Source organism: Pinus tabuliformis, chromosome 7, assembly GCF_031772625.1.
Source record: "Pinus tabuliformis cultivar Carrire ecotype Pingquan chromosome 7, CPIR1, whole genome shotgun sequence".
In the NCBI taxonomy this organism is placed as follows: domain Eukaryota; kingdom Viridiplantae; phylum Streptophyta; class Pinopsida; order Pinales; family Pinaceae; genus Pinus; species Pinus tabuliformis.
In genome coordinates this window covers 1,347,324,403-1,347,338,159 of record NC_142293.1, presented here as the reverse complement: position 1 = coordinate 1,347,338,159, position 13,757 = coordinate 1,347,324,403, and positions in this window count along the sequence as shown.

Below are 13,757 nucleotides of genomic sequence, written 5' to 3'. Positions count from 1 at the left end.
AAATGCAAAAATCAAAATCATGATCGAATGAATCAATGAAGAGGGCGTGAGAGCCATAATTTGAAAGTTCAAGATCATAGACAGAGGCATCCTGATGATTTGATTAATTACAAAGAGTGGGAGATGAAAAATGATAAATTTCACCCTTTAAGTTTTCATAAAGATGAGATGAGAGAATAGGAAGACCAAGAGTAGAATATTCATCCACTCCACATCTGGATGACAAATTAACATCCTACGTGTTCTACGAATGATCAAGAGTAGTAACATCATCTGAAACTATGTTTTCACCAGATTCAATAGAAATGATAAAATCATGGTAAATTTCAAGATGATGAAGGAGAGGTACGGAAGGAAGAGAATCATCCTTCGATGTAGATTATTGTTCATCTATGGGTTCCCCCACATAATCATCATGAATGATATCGTAATTTGGCTGCTCAACACCAACTCCATCCAACACTTGATCCTCATGAACATAACAAAAGATATTCGAAATAGGTGAATAAGAAAACTCACAATATGGATGATCTAAGAGGCCAAATAATGGAGGACGAGGAGACAACACTTCATCGTAACCATCAAACTCATAGTCCAAACATGTGCTAAAATTCCAAGCATGTGGGGTGGGAGAAGATGGTGGTAGATCAATGAATGAATTATGAATCTCTCCCACCTCAACCTACAGAATTGGAGTTGCTTGATGAGAGGAGGGTGGAGGTTCACTTGGAAGAACAACCTTGTCCATCACAAATTTAGAATATCTAACACCGAGGTATATCAGGAGCAGTTCAAAAGATTCTAACTCATGTGGATTTTCTAAAATATGAACAAGATAATGAAATCTTCCTATCAAAAACTTCCAATCAACTTCATATTTCAAATATTCAAAACACAAATGCATGAAAAAATTGTGAAAATGATGCAAATGATCCATTAGCTAATTTTCACGATTCTAAAATTTTCTTTCCCAGACGTTTACGATCGAACATGTGAAAAGAATGAGACAATTCTATGGCAAGATGCTTGAAATAATGTGTGGAGCTATCGATCAATGTGTGACACCATTACCTTACACACCCTTCAAACGTGAGGATGAGAAACCTACAAGAAATGTCCTCATAGTGGATGTTGTTTTCTGTGCAGAAATCAAGAAAATGAGCAGTATAGGAAATTAAGGTTGTCTCACCCTCACCATCAAATTTAAGGATTGACAAGTCATCTACAATGCTCGTCGACACTTGTAGACTTACATCTCTAGAAAAACATGTTGGAATTATGATTGTGGAAGAATTCATTAAATGAGTGCAAAAATTCAAAACAGACTTCAAGGGCTCAGCTTGTCATTTGCCCCTCCTTCTAGTGCTAGAAATGTTAATGGTGCTAGACTCACCAACATTTAGGGGATCTCCTTGATATGAATTCTGAACCCGACATCACGCCATTTGGAGTAGGAGTCCATGCAGTGGGATGTAATGTTATTCCTTGACTATGAAAATTCACAAAGGGGAGTATGATAATTTTGGGTGAGAGAAGGTGTGTGACCCTATGGAGAGTCATGTGTGATGTATGAAGGTACCAACACATGAAGGGAAAAGGAAATGCACCTCTTGTAAGACAGTAATAGTTTGTAACTTGAAAGGAAGAGACAAGTAGAATGACATCACAATTTAAGATGTGGAATAGTCCAAAATATAAATTGATGAATTAATATAGCAACACACATCCAACAAGATTCATACAAATGAAAAAAAAATAGTTCATAAGAATACATTGCAAATACAAAATGAATAGTCCTACTATATTCAAAACATATTCATGAAAGCATGATGGCTCTGATTTTATTATTATAAATGAAACTTCCCTTCATACATACACCATTGACAACAACTAGCTCCAATATTAGAACACTACAGTCAACAAAGCCTCCTCCTCCAAATAAGTATACTCAATCTATGGTATGGAGAAGCTAAGGCTCCTCACAATAATCCCAAGCTCTTTTTAAGCCTAAGCCTAGCAAAAATATTGGCTCCCAAATCCCCTTACATGATTTATGAAGTTTTATTTATAACAAGAGGTGGTTAATATTCAACTCCACTTTGTGACCTTTGGCCTACCCTCATAACTCTTCAACTTCTTTACAATATGACTCATTACATTACATCATGACTCTTCATATTACAATATTGACACATATAATTTCACTTACAGCATAATTAAAAAAAATATTACAATTTACACTCATACCCATATAGGACAAAATAGGTTAGGGACAACTTGACATCCTAATAAGACAAAATACTATGATGCTTGAGTTTTGGAACACTCTAGGTCAACAACTTCCACTTGATGCTTCTTAGTAATGTATTGATGTTCATATTCATACTGTGTGATGACATCCCCAAACTGCATGATGGTGTTAGCTTGGAAGCAGCCTCTAGCCTCCATAGCATCCGGGTACAATGATTTGGAACGAGTCTTAACTTCTTTCTCGAGCAGGAGCAACATGGTTCTAATATGGATGGTACCATCGATGTAGTTCTGCTTGTTCTATATTTTCAACTCTAAATCATCCTTGGTGGAAACCTAACTCAGTTGCTCGAAGTAGTCTTCAATCTTCTTCCTGACATGGTTTTTGCGTTTAGCTTCAGTGAGTGAGATGGCTCATGGGATATTGTGGGTTCTCACCATGAAATCCAAACTATTTTACAGCCATACATATGAGGCCTAAATGTTTATAATGAACGAGGATAGTTTCTTATTGTTTTCAATCAACGGTCAAATTATTTCTTTCTCCATCCCTGCCTACAACTTCATCTTCTTTACTAAAGTAAGTGATACACCTTTGTATCGCATTGTCCAATCTTGCATGGTGGTGATGGAAATTTGCACTTTCCTAAGAGTCTTAAAAAAATCATTTCTCTACTACTAAAAGCTATGCAAGTAGACAATTCCCTTATGTAGATACATGAGATCCTCATAGATGGCCCGCATTGTCTCTCCAAGTGTTGATACTTCACCAATTATTGTTGATCACCTTTCGCCCAAGTAGACCTGTGCATAGACTGTGTTTTGTGCTTCCGCATAGATATATTCTATACTCTTTCTGGCTATCCTATACATTTTTTACACATTGCTTACTCTTGTCCATCAATTAGTGAGTGTTTGATCTCATCGCACCTATGTAGGCAAATTTGGCTTCAACAATGGCATTTGGATTTCTACTTGTTTCCACCAATATCACCCTCTCTCTAATGAATTCACATGATGCACAATCATCCAGAAAATGTTTTGTCCTCACTTGTGCAATCCTCTTATGAATTTAATTATATAACATATTGCACACATCCATTATCGAACCATCATCAAGAGGAACTATGTCCCCTTCCTTACTCGGCGCTAACTCTGCGACTCGAGGTGGTGGAGACTAAATGGTGACTTGTGGTACACTAGGCATCATATCAACATCTTTATCCTCCAGTTTTCGTTCCAAATCCATGTCTGCAACTTTATTAAAGTCTTCAATCTATTAAGAAAGCTCTAGATCTTGCATTTGTTCACTCTCTCCCTCTATTTCTCGTTGGTTCTGTTCTAGCTCTTCAACTTGAATAGACATTGCTTCTTCTTCCATTGTGCTTTACCTTTCATATTCTTCCTCCTTCTACTTCTCCTCCTATTCTCTCCCTCTATTTTCCTAATCTTTCCCCATTTCTTTTTATCTTTTATGTGTCCTTAGTTCTTTTTCCTGCAAACTCTATTTTCTCTCTTCCTCCACTCTACTCTTTGTATCCTCAACTTCCACTTTACTTCTACACCTAAAGCTTCTTGCATAAGGATTAAATATGATTTCACTTTGCATCTTTCTTCTCCCCTTAGACTATCAAGAACCTTTCTCTTTCCCTTATCTTGCATGGGATTGCTGCTTTCTACTTGTGATGCTTCCAAAAGTGTCTTCTAGATCTGCCCCAAGGCTCTTTGCTGAAAGAGCTTCTTTAATTTGATTCTAAGTTAGTGTCGAATCCTTTTCTATAAAATGTTGAGTTTCCCCATTTATTGATGAGTCTACTAGTGCTTACTTGACTACTACCCTAGTACTACTTTCAGTGGTCCCTATTGAAGCAATTGGCTTTGGTGTCACAGTAACAATGATTGTTGCAAGAAAGTGCTTCACAAGTGTGGTACCTGTGGGATAAAAATGACACTCATGGCAAGAAAACATTGGCTTAAGAAAAGTCTCCCTCAAATCATGATCAAGTAGCAAATCGAGCATGTGATGGGAAGGATTGCATAATTTTCATTGGCAAGAGGGACCTTCTTCCTGTGAGAACTATGCCCTATGTATTCCCAACAGCTAAGGATGAAGCTTGAGGCTTGGTACTGCAGAATGCGTAGTCCCATCCTGGGCAGAGACTTGGAGAGACTATGCATTGTGGATTCTCAGTGGCCAAGGTGATAGGATGACCCCTCGAACTCCACAATGTGTACTCAATGCTAGCTTGTACTGCGCACTATGCAATTTCAAAGGAAAATATTTTGGCTTGGACCTTAGGATTGCACACCACTTAGCTGGGAAAGGACAAACCGGCCAAGCGAAGTGTATATCTACCCAAGGGAAGTGTAAAAAGCAAGAAAATATAAGTGATGGTGTGACCTTGAGTGCATACTTGACTAAGTGTGAATGAACCATGGTAGGTCAAGTGCACAAACTGAATGAACAGGAAGATAATCAAATCAGTGAGGAGAGACATCACAACAAAGACCATCGATGAAAAAATAAAGAAATATTTGTGACAATTCTGAAAGGAAAATGATAACATAAAAAACACTTATACAAGCTAAAATATGTTGAAACTCAAACAACCATGAGGAGAAACGACCAAAACATCACTCACACAAGAAAACAACAAAAATAACACAAAAGTTGGAAAAATATGATAAAAGAAAAAATCACTTAGAAAAGTGATGATGACCCCACTAAAGGTGTCCCGATCTCTTCAAGAATGCTAGAGATTTAAGATCAAATGTGAAAATGAGCACTAGAGGCATCAGTTAACTAGATTTGAGCAAATGAGGTTTTATGATGGCCATGCCTAAAATCTAGGAGAAAATGAAACTTGGTGGAAACTTCTAACAATAGTAATATGTCTCTTTGGGATACTAAAAATAAATCCATATTTCCTATGGATGGCTTTTTCCCTTTGTTTTTCTTTCTTTGTTTTGTAAAATTCCGATGTACACTTTCGGGAAAGACTATGCAGTTCTGGGGAAGTAGGAAACTTTCGGGCTCAGTTCACTAGGTAATTTCTGAGCTTAGTGACGGATTGCATAGTTTCTAGGCTCACGGCTAGGATGCCTTCCATGACTGTGTAGCTTTTGAGCTCAAGCTTAACTTCGAGTCAGGACTGCTCAATTCCTATCATCAAGGTTTCGTTCCCTCAAGGACTGTGCAGTTTCTAGAGGGATGCATGAAACTGTTGTGAGACCTAGTTGAGAGATCATCTTGTGACTTACTAAGGCAAGATAAGTGTGAAAGCAGGAAAGCACAAGGGAAAATGAAAAATATAAGTCTCAGTCGAAGCATGAATACCTGGATCAGTGCAAGACGAGCTGATGTGGTTAAGAAGGAAGGCTCCAAAATCGAGGCATAGGCAAAATTTTGTAGGGTGGTTGTAGCGCTACAACAGAATTTCAAAGTAAAATTGTTCAATGCCATCCATTCTTCTTAGAATTATTATTGGTTAAATGTACATGATGACCTATTTTTATTGTTGACGCATTATATTGATGTTTCCAACCCTCTTTGAGTTCAAGATGATGAACATTTTTTGATGTGGGTTGATGACCCTTTCTGAGGTGCATGAAGGAAAATTCATAGCACCTATTTAGCATGGATCAGGACATGTTATAAATTGAATGTTATTTAAGAAAGAAGAAGACATATTTAGAATAGAATTGTCCCCTCACTCAAGGTAAAGTGAAACAGAGGCCCCTAACCCCATGACGATGCAATCTTGCAATTGAAATAGAAATGTGGGATGCATTTTCTTCACGTTTTCAAAAACTGTGAAATTAAGGACACACTAAGGATAGTATTTACTTTAAGGGGGGGAGGATGTGATACCCCTAGTGCAGCTTCTTTATAGACATGACTATTCTTTCTTTAATTATAAATATTTTTTGATTGTTTGGGCATGGGTCATGACTTGAGCATAATGATTTAAGTATTTTTATGATGAAAAAAGTATTTTAATCCTTTTGGTAATATTATAGAAATGACACATGAGTGATGTTAGTTTCATTGCTTTCTAAGAATTCTTTTAATTGGCTAACTCCAAATCGTGGACCTTCCCAAATTTGACATCAAAAAAATACTAGGAGAAAGGTTGCCACAAGGGAAATAGCATAATCAGAGAGAAATATAATGATGTGTTGAAAGATAATCTTACCTCGAGAGAAATGTTGAGTTGACTAGAAGATGAGCATAATCACTGTTGTAGTTTGGAAGTCAACCTCTGATTGAGGAGAGGTCAGTGCCCAAGACATTTATTCAGAATGATAAAAAGATAAATTGGTCATCCCATTGTTCAAAACAAAGAGATTACTATTTAAACACAACACTTCTTAATCTTCAATTGAAATAAACAATTTGTTCAAAGAGGCCTTCTCATGCTGATTACAATTTTAATGAAAGAAAATATAAAATGATTGTGGAAAGTTTCCATCGCAGGTTGCTTAATGTAGAATCTTTGTTGTTGACATTAGAATAAAAGGGTAAATTAAAATTATATGGAGTATAGTAAATAGGAGCACATCATTAAGGAATTTTTAACTTTAAATCACTAAAAACTGGTTTACAGAATTGTAATATTAACTACCAACAACTTCATTACTCTTTGCTATGAAGAAAACATAAAATGAAACAATAGGGAAAAACATCTCTAATCAACAGGTGTCTCGAATCACCTCAAACTTATTTATTCAATTCCATGTGAAGATAAAAAGATACATTTTTTTTTTCTTTTATGGTCTAGAACTTGGAACCCTCATTTCTCTTTCTAAACAAGATTTATACAAAATTTCAAAAAACAGTTAGAAAATTGTCACCATCCCATAACTACATAACTTCCTAAGCTACTTTAAACTAATATTTCTTTCGAAGTTCATATCATTTAAAGAGAAAGTATTAATGTATAATAAAAAAACGTATGCCACAATTGTGTATGACAAGTGGCACTGCTTTATTTGGTGATCTGAGATTGAGTTGTAGAAGAAGGTCTTACCTCTGTAGTAGCTACCAATGGTGACATCAACTCCTTGCACTTTCTTCATATGGTTATATTAGGACTGAGATTCTTAACAAACTTTGATTGTGCCATCCTAAAGTTAGTAATTCTAGTATATGTTTTTTTCTCAACAAAAAGAGTTCTCCTCAACCACAACAACTAAAAATCCATCTGTAAATAGTTCACAATAGATGTTCCTTTCCATATTGTTGTCCCTTCATGCGTTGATACAATTTTTTTTTTTCCTCGACCAGCGGAGTCTCATAAGTACCCTAGAGTAATAAATTACCTTTTGAGTCCCAGCATGAAGGCAAACCTACTCTTGTTCTCTTATCAAAATCAGTGTTGAATTTCATGATAACTACCTTCACCTCTGCTAATTTTGTCTCTGCTATTTTTCTATAGAGGTTTTTCACAATCATTTTGTTGATTTCTAACACATATTCAGTTCTATCTTCAACTCTTAATTCCCTTAACTATTGAGAAGATCGTGAATTAAGGAAATCTATCATTTTCTTTGTGAACTGAGTTGTTTGCTATAACTTCTTCTTATTGACAACGATCATATTTTCTAAGTCTTTGATGATGATATTTTCTTCTTATACTATGGATAATGATTCCTAGACATCTCTAGCAATATGAATTATGGCATTCCATAGAATCTCTCTGGCCTGAATAAGAGACATTTTCCCCTCTACCTTCTCTTTTAATTCTTTGATTTCCTGGGAAGCATCTTGAAAGTCATTTATGATTTTCTCTACATTCTCCTTAGACATGGTTATTTCTCTTTCATTAACCTTTATGATTTTCAATGCAGTCTCATAGTCCCTCTTTGCCTTTTACATTTCATTCTTAGAAATCTTCATTATAGTCATGACTCTGGTCAGTTTATCAGCTGGGTCTTTCGAATATTCTTGTATTACAATAGTGCAAACATGAGAGTCAATATTTTGTTGTAGAGTAATGTTCATTTATTTCAATTTAGAAATTTCATCATTTCTTTTTATCAGATCCTCAGTCGAACCTTCTTTTTCCTTTTCTACCTGTGCCACTTATGTTGCCATTCTTTTCTCTATTGTAGGCATCTTCAATTTCTTCCTCAATACCTGGACCTTTGTTTCTTCTCCGTGTAACAATTTTTGAACAACACTTCTATGTTCTAGATTTAATCCAATCTTATTTATCATCTTCTTTAGCTATTAATTCTCAGTACTAAGGCTTTTGAATAAGCCTTTTCTAATTTTAATTAAGTCATCACCTTTTCCAATAGATTTTCTACTCTACTGGCAGCCAAGGAGTTATTCTTCAAATCATTGTAAAGTAATTCCCCAGTTTTTCTATGCAAATTAATTTTGTCACGTAGTGGAACTTCCCTTGCATCCACTATCCAGTTGAGAGTATTGAAGCCAGAAGAATAAGGTACACTTAAGGAAAAAGGGTGAGATAAAGCTAATTACCGCTGATTTCTCTCCAGATCCATAGTTGAAAGCAGCTTGGTTTGATAATCTGAAAAAAATTGTGTCTCTACCTGGGACTCCATATTTTCTCTAACCTTGTGGTTTCTTTCTTCCATTTCTAAATACATTTGTTTGATCATTTCCACTGAAATCTGGTTAGTTTCTTCTAGAATAAGAGAAGAAGGTGTACCAATAACTTCTCCTAGTTACAGTTGAAATGATGATGAACTTCCACCTCCAAAAAACATAGCCTTATTTGAGTTTCTGTTTGTTTCCTCTTCTATGCCAATGACGTCCTCGCTACTTCTTTTCAAACTCTTCTCACTTTGATGAGGAGTCTTGATTTACATACCTCTTGATAAGTTAGATTGGCCTGCATTACATAATTTCTCCATCTCTTGTTTGGTATCATGAATAAAGGGAGAATAAGAATTTTCTACCCTCCTATTTGAAATCATGTGATGTGGGTCATATGCCCATTTTTCACCCAGTTGTAAATCCAATTCTACAAGTAATCTTTGTACTTCTCCTGCATCTTGCTAGTTGTTTACAATGAAAGTTCCCATTGTATTTGGTAACTTTTAAAAGTACCCCTTCTTTCCTGGCACAAAGTGTATTTGATCTACATTTAAGCTTTGTCTAATGAACTCCAATGAAAACAATCTCATAGGAGCAAATTTTGCTCCATATAATCTAATCTCTTAATAATATTCAAATTAAAACCAATCACCCACTTTGACATCTTTACTGAAATGAAGTAAAGACTGGGTCATTGGTAAAAGATAAGGTGGAGGAGAACTATTCGAAATTGAATAAACAACTAATAGGAAAGAGGAAGCAAAATACATCAATCCTTGGCCATTTCCAGTTCTTCTTATCACATCCATCCAAAATATATCTGACTGCTTATTTATACGAGGGTCCATGATATTGAGTCATATATGCATGAATATTTCCATGTGAGTGTACAAAAAGAGATAAGTAATAATAGATGGAAATCTAAAGCAACCAGTGAGGGGAAGATCTGTTAATTGAGAATTTACCATTTTTTCCTAGAAGGAAGGTATGTCAAAGTCTATTTTTGGGTTCATCATCAAACTGAACATTCCTAAAACAACTTTATCAAAAATATTTGTCTTTGTTTCCTAAGATTTTGGCCAAAATCTATAGCACAGGTCTAACTTCTTCAACAAAAGTATCTAGAGGAAAATGAGAAGGTTGCAGAGGCAATTTTTTTCCAGTAGGTATTAAAGTAACTGAGTTGAGCATAATTAGGAGTAGAAAGGTCTTGGAAAGCTGAAATCAGAGCTTATTCTGAGAATGTAGCGTAATAATTTGCAACTAGAAATAATAAATCTTGTGGAATTAACAAGGTTGTCCCTTGAAAAAGATTTTCCCCTAATTTATTCATAACAAAACATTTTTTAGGGTAAAGGGCAGAGACAAGCCAATTTATAAATTCATGGAAGATGTAAGTCTGAGGAATCATGGCAGCTAGGACACCAGACCTAATCAAAACAACATAGATAGGGGATCTGGCTTGGTTCAACAAAATTAAATGAGAAACTTCTATACAATTCATTGAACAAACAAGGTCAAAATTTAAAAATATCTCTCTCATTATCCATGAGGGGAATATGGAAAGTAGAACTTGTGATGGTCGCTTTCTTCAACATTTTATTAAATTCTAAATGTTGAGACTTTGTGTAGATGTCAGGGCAGTGGATGATGATGAAAACTAGATTTGAAACCTATATAGCTTGATTTTTCGACAATAGAAGCAATAGACAATAATGAAGGAAATGCAAAGTAAATAGGATTTTATGGAAAAATGGAGTAATGGATAGGTAAATGGAACTAATGGAAATTTTGAAACAATCAAGAAATGAGTCCGCGACAAGATGGATGAAGTGAAAACTAACATGGAGGACGAAGTGGTGGAACGAAAATGGTGATATTGAAATGGTAAATGGTTAGCAAAAAGATACCTGCTCACTTGCTGATGAAACATTCTCACCTGTTGACGTCATCTGGGGTAGACTCTAGTATGGGAGAAAACTGATGAAGTACACCGACAACTAGCCTTAGTCATAGATCTATTGATCTGAAATAGTGTTAAGAAGTTATATGGGGGAATTGGAAGAGCTAACTGTCAGGCATGTAATGCTGATGATTTTTCTCCTTCCCATGGGCCCCACTCCTTTATTCCATCATGCTCATGAATCTTCCCAACATTTAAAATCTAAGATGGTGTTGTCGACTAGGGCCCACCTTCTTACATTAATAATTATATAAAACTTTATTGAAATGATGTGATCCACCATCAAACAAAATTTATGTATTTCTTTCTTTTCTTTTTGCTATATTTTTTTAAACTAATACATATTTATACATTTCTCCTACACACATATATAATTAAAATGAGATACAACATTTGGCTCCACCTAGGGATAGTTTTTAAGTCAAGCCACTAACAACCAAAGATTAGTGCCTTCACCTCGGGCATGGAGCCAAATTATATCTTCAAACATTTCAATGAAGGGCTTACTAAATATTCAAAATGATCACACCGATATATACAATTAAAAAAATAAATGAAGGAAATGTTAGAAGTAGTGCTTCAAGTATTGCCCATTAACCGACAATTGTATAAGTTCACGATCTGAATTTTCCAAAATGGAGGTGTTATTTGTTCTAACTTCTGCAATCTTGAAAGTACCATAACAAAGAGGATAAAATTTTCCATGCTTTCCTTTCTCTATGCTTCTCATATGCCAACATAGAACCAAGTATCCAAGCTGAAAAAACATATCTCTAGCTTTCATTTCAAATATTAATTTCATTTTGTCCTGGTAATTGATAATATTTTGCATTACCCTCTCTCTATTTTCATTCAATTCTACCAATTGATTTATCCTCCTTGTGAGTGAATTTTATTCTTATTGAACATCTTGAATAAGTGCCACAATAGGGTTTGCTAATTAGATGGGAAATAAAGCAGTTGTTTCATATACTAATTTGAAAGATGACTTCCTAGGCGACCTTCTAGTAGTAACTCTATTTCCCCATAAGGAAAATTTCACCATTGAATCCTAATTTTTCTAATTTCTGCAATAGTCTTTTTAAGAATCTTCACCAGGGCTTAATTAGAATATTTTTCCATCTCATTTCCTTGTGGCTAATAGGTGTTAGAATGAGCCAATATCACATTATATTTATGGAAGAATTCAATCAACTTTGTAGATCTAAAAACGTTTGCATGGTCTATTACCAACTTCTTAGGACAACCAAACCTACTGAAAATATCGTCTTCTAAAAAATTTATTACCAATAAATCATTAGCTCTCTTTGTTGGAACAACTTATTCCCAATTAGTAAAATAATTAGTCCCTATCAAAATCCATCTATGCTCTCCACTAGGGGGTGGATTTATCTCACCTCTAATATCCAAACCCCATCATTGAGAAGGTTCCTCCACAAATACAAGGATCAACGATAATGGTGTGAATTTCTTCTTATCAACAAATATCTAGCATTTCTCACAACTTCTTACAAATCTGTAAACATCAAAGAATAGGGAGGCCCAAAAGAAACTAGCCTTCAACATTTTCCCAAATTCTAAGCGCCGAGACTTTGTGTAGATGTCGAGATAGTGGAGGATGATGACAACTAGACTTGAAACCTATACAGCTTGACTTGTCAATAGTAGGAACACCAGACAATAATGAAGGAAATGTAGAGAAAATAGGACTTTATGGAAAAATAGAGTGATGGATAGGTAAATGGAACTAATGGAAATTTTCAAACAATCAAGAAATGAGCTGGCAACAAGATGGATGAAGTGACAACTCACATGGAGGACAAGGTGGCGAAAGGAAAATGGTGATAGTGAAACAGTAAATGGTTAACAAACAGATACCCGCTCACTTGCTGATGAAACATGCTCACTTGTCGATGTCATATGGGGTAGACTCTAGTATGGGAGAAAACCGAAGGAGTACACTGACGACTAGCCTCAGTCAGAGATCTATTGATATGAAATAGTGTTAAAAGGTTATATGGGGGAATTGGAAGAGCTAACTATCGGGCCTGTAGTTCCAACAAGTTTTCTCCTTCACATGGGCCCCACTCCTTTATTCCATCGTGCTCATGAATCTACCCAACATTTAAAATCTAAGATGGTGTTATCAACTAGGGCCCACCTTCTTAAATTAATAATTATGTAAAACTTTATTGAAACGATGTGATCCACCATCAAATAACATTTATGTCTTCCTTTCTTTTCTTTTTGCTATATTTTTTTAAAATAATACATATTTATACATTTATCCTACACACATATAAAATTAAAATGAGCTACAACATTTGGCTCCACCTAGGGATAGTTTTTTAAGTCAAGCCACTAACAACCAAAGATTACTGCCTTCACCTCAGGCATGGAGTCAAATTATATCTTGAAACAATGAAGGGCTTAAGAATATTCAAAATGATCACACCGATATATACAATCAACAAAATAAATGAAGGCAATGTTGGAAGTAGTGTTTCAAGTATTTCCCATTGACTAGTAGTTGTATAAGTTCACGATCCAAATTTTCCAAAATGGAGGTGTTATTTGTTCTAACATCTGCAATCTTGAAAGTACCATACCAAAGAGGATAAAATCTTCCATGCTTTCCTTTCTCTTCGCTTCTCACATCCTAGCATAGAACCAAGTCTCCAAGCTAGAAAAACATATCTCTAGCTTTCCTTTCAAATATTAATTTCATTTTCTCCTCGTAATTGATAATATTTTGCATTACCCTTTCCGTATTTTCATTCAATTCTACCAACTGATACATCCTCCTCTGAAAGTACCATACCAAGAGGATAAAATCTTCCATGCTTTCCTTTCTCTTCGCTTCTCAAATCCTAGAATAGAACCAAGTCTCCAAGCTAGAAAAACATATCTCTAGCTTTCCTTTCAAATATTAATTTCATTTTCTCCTCGTAATTGATAATATTTTGCATTACCCTT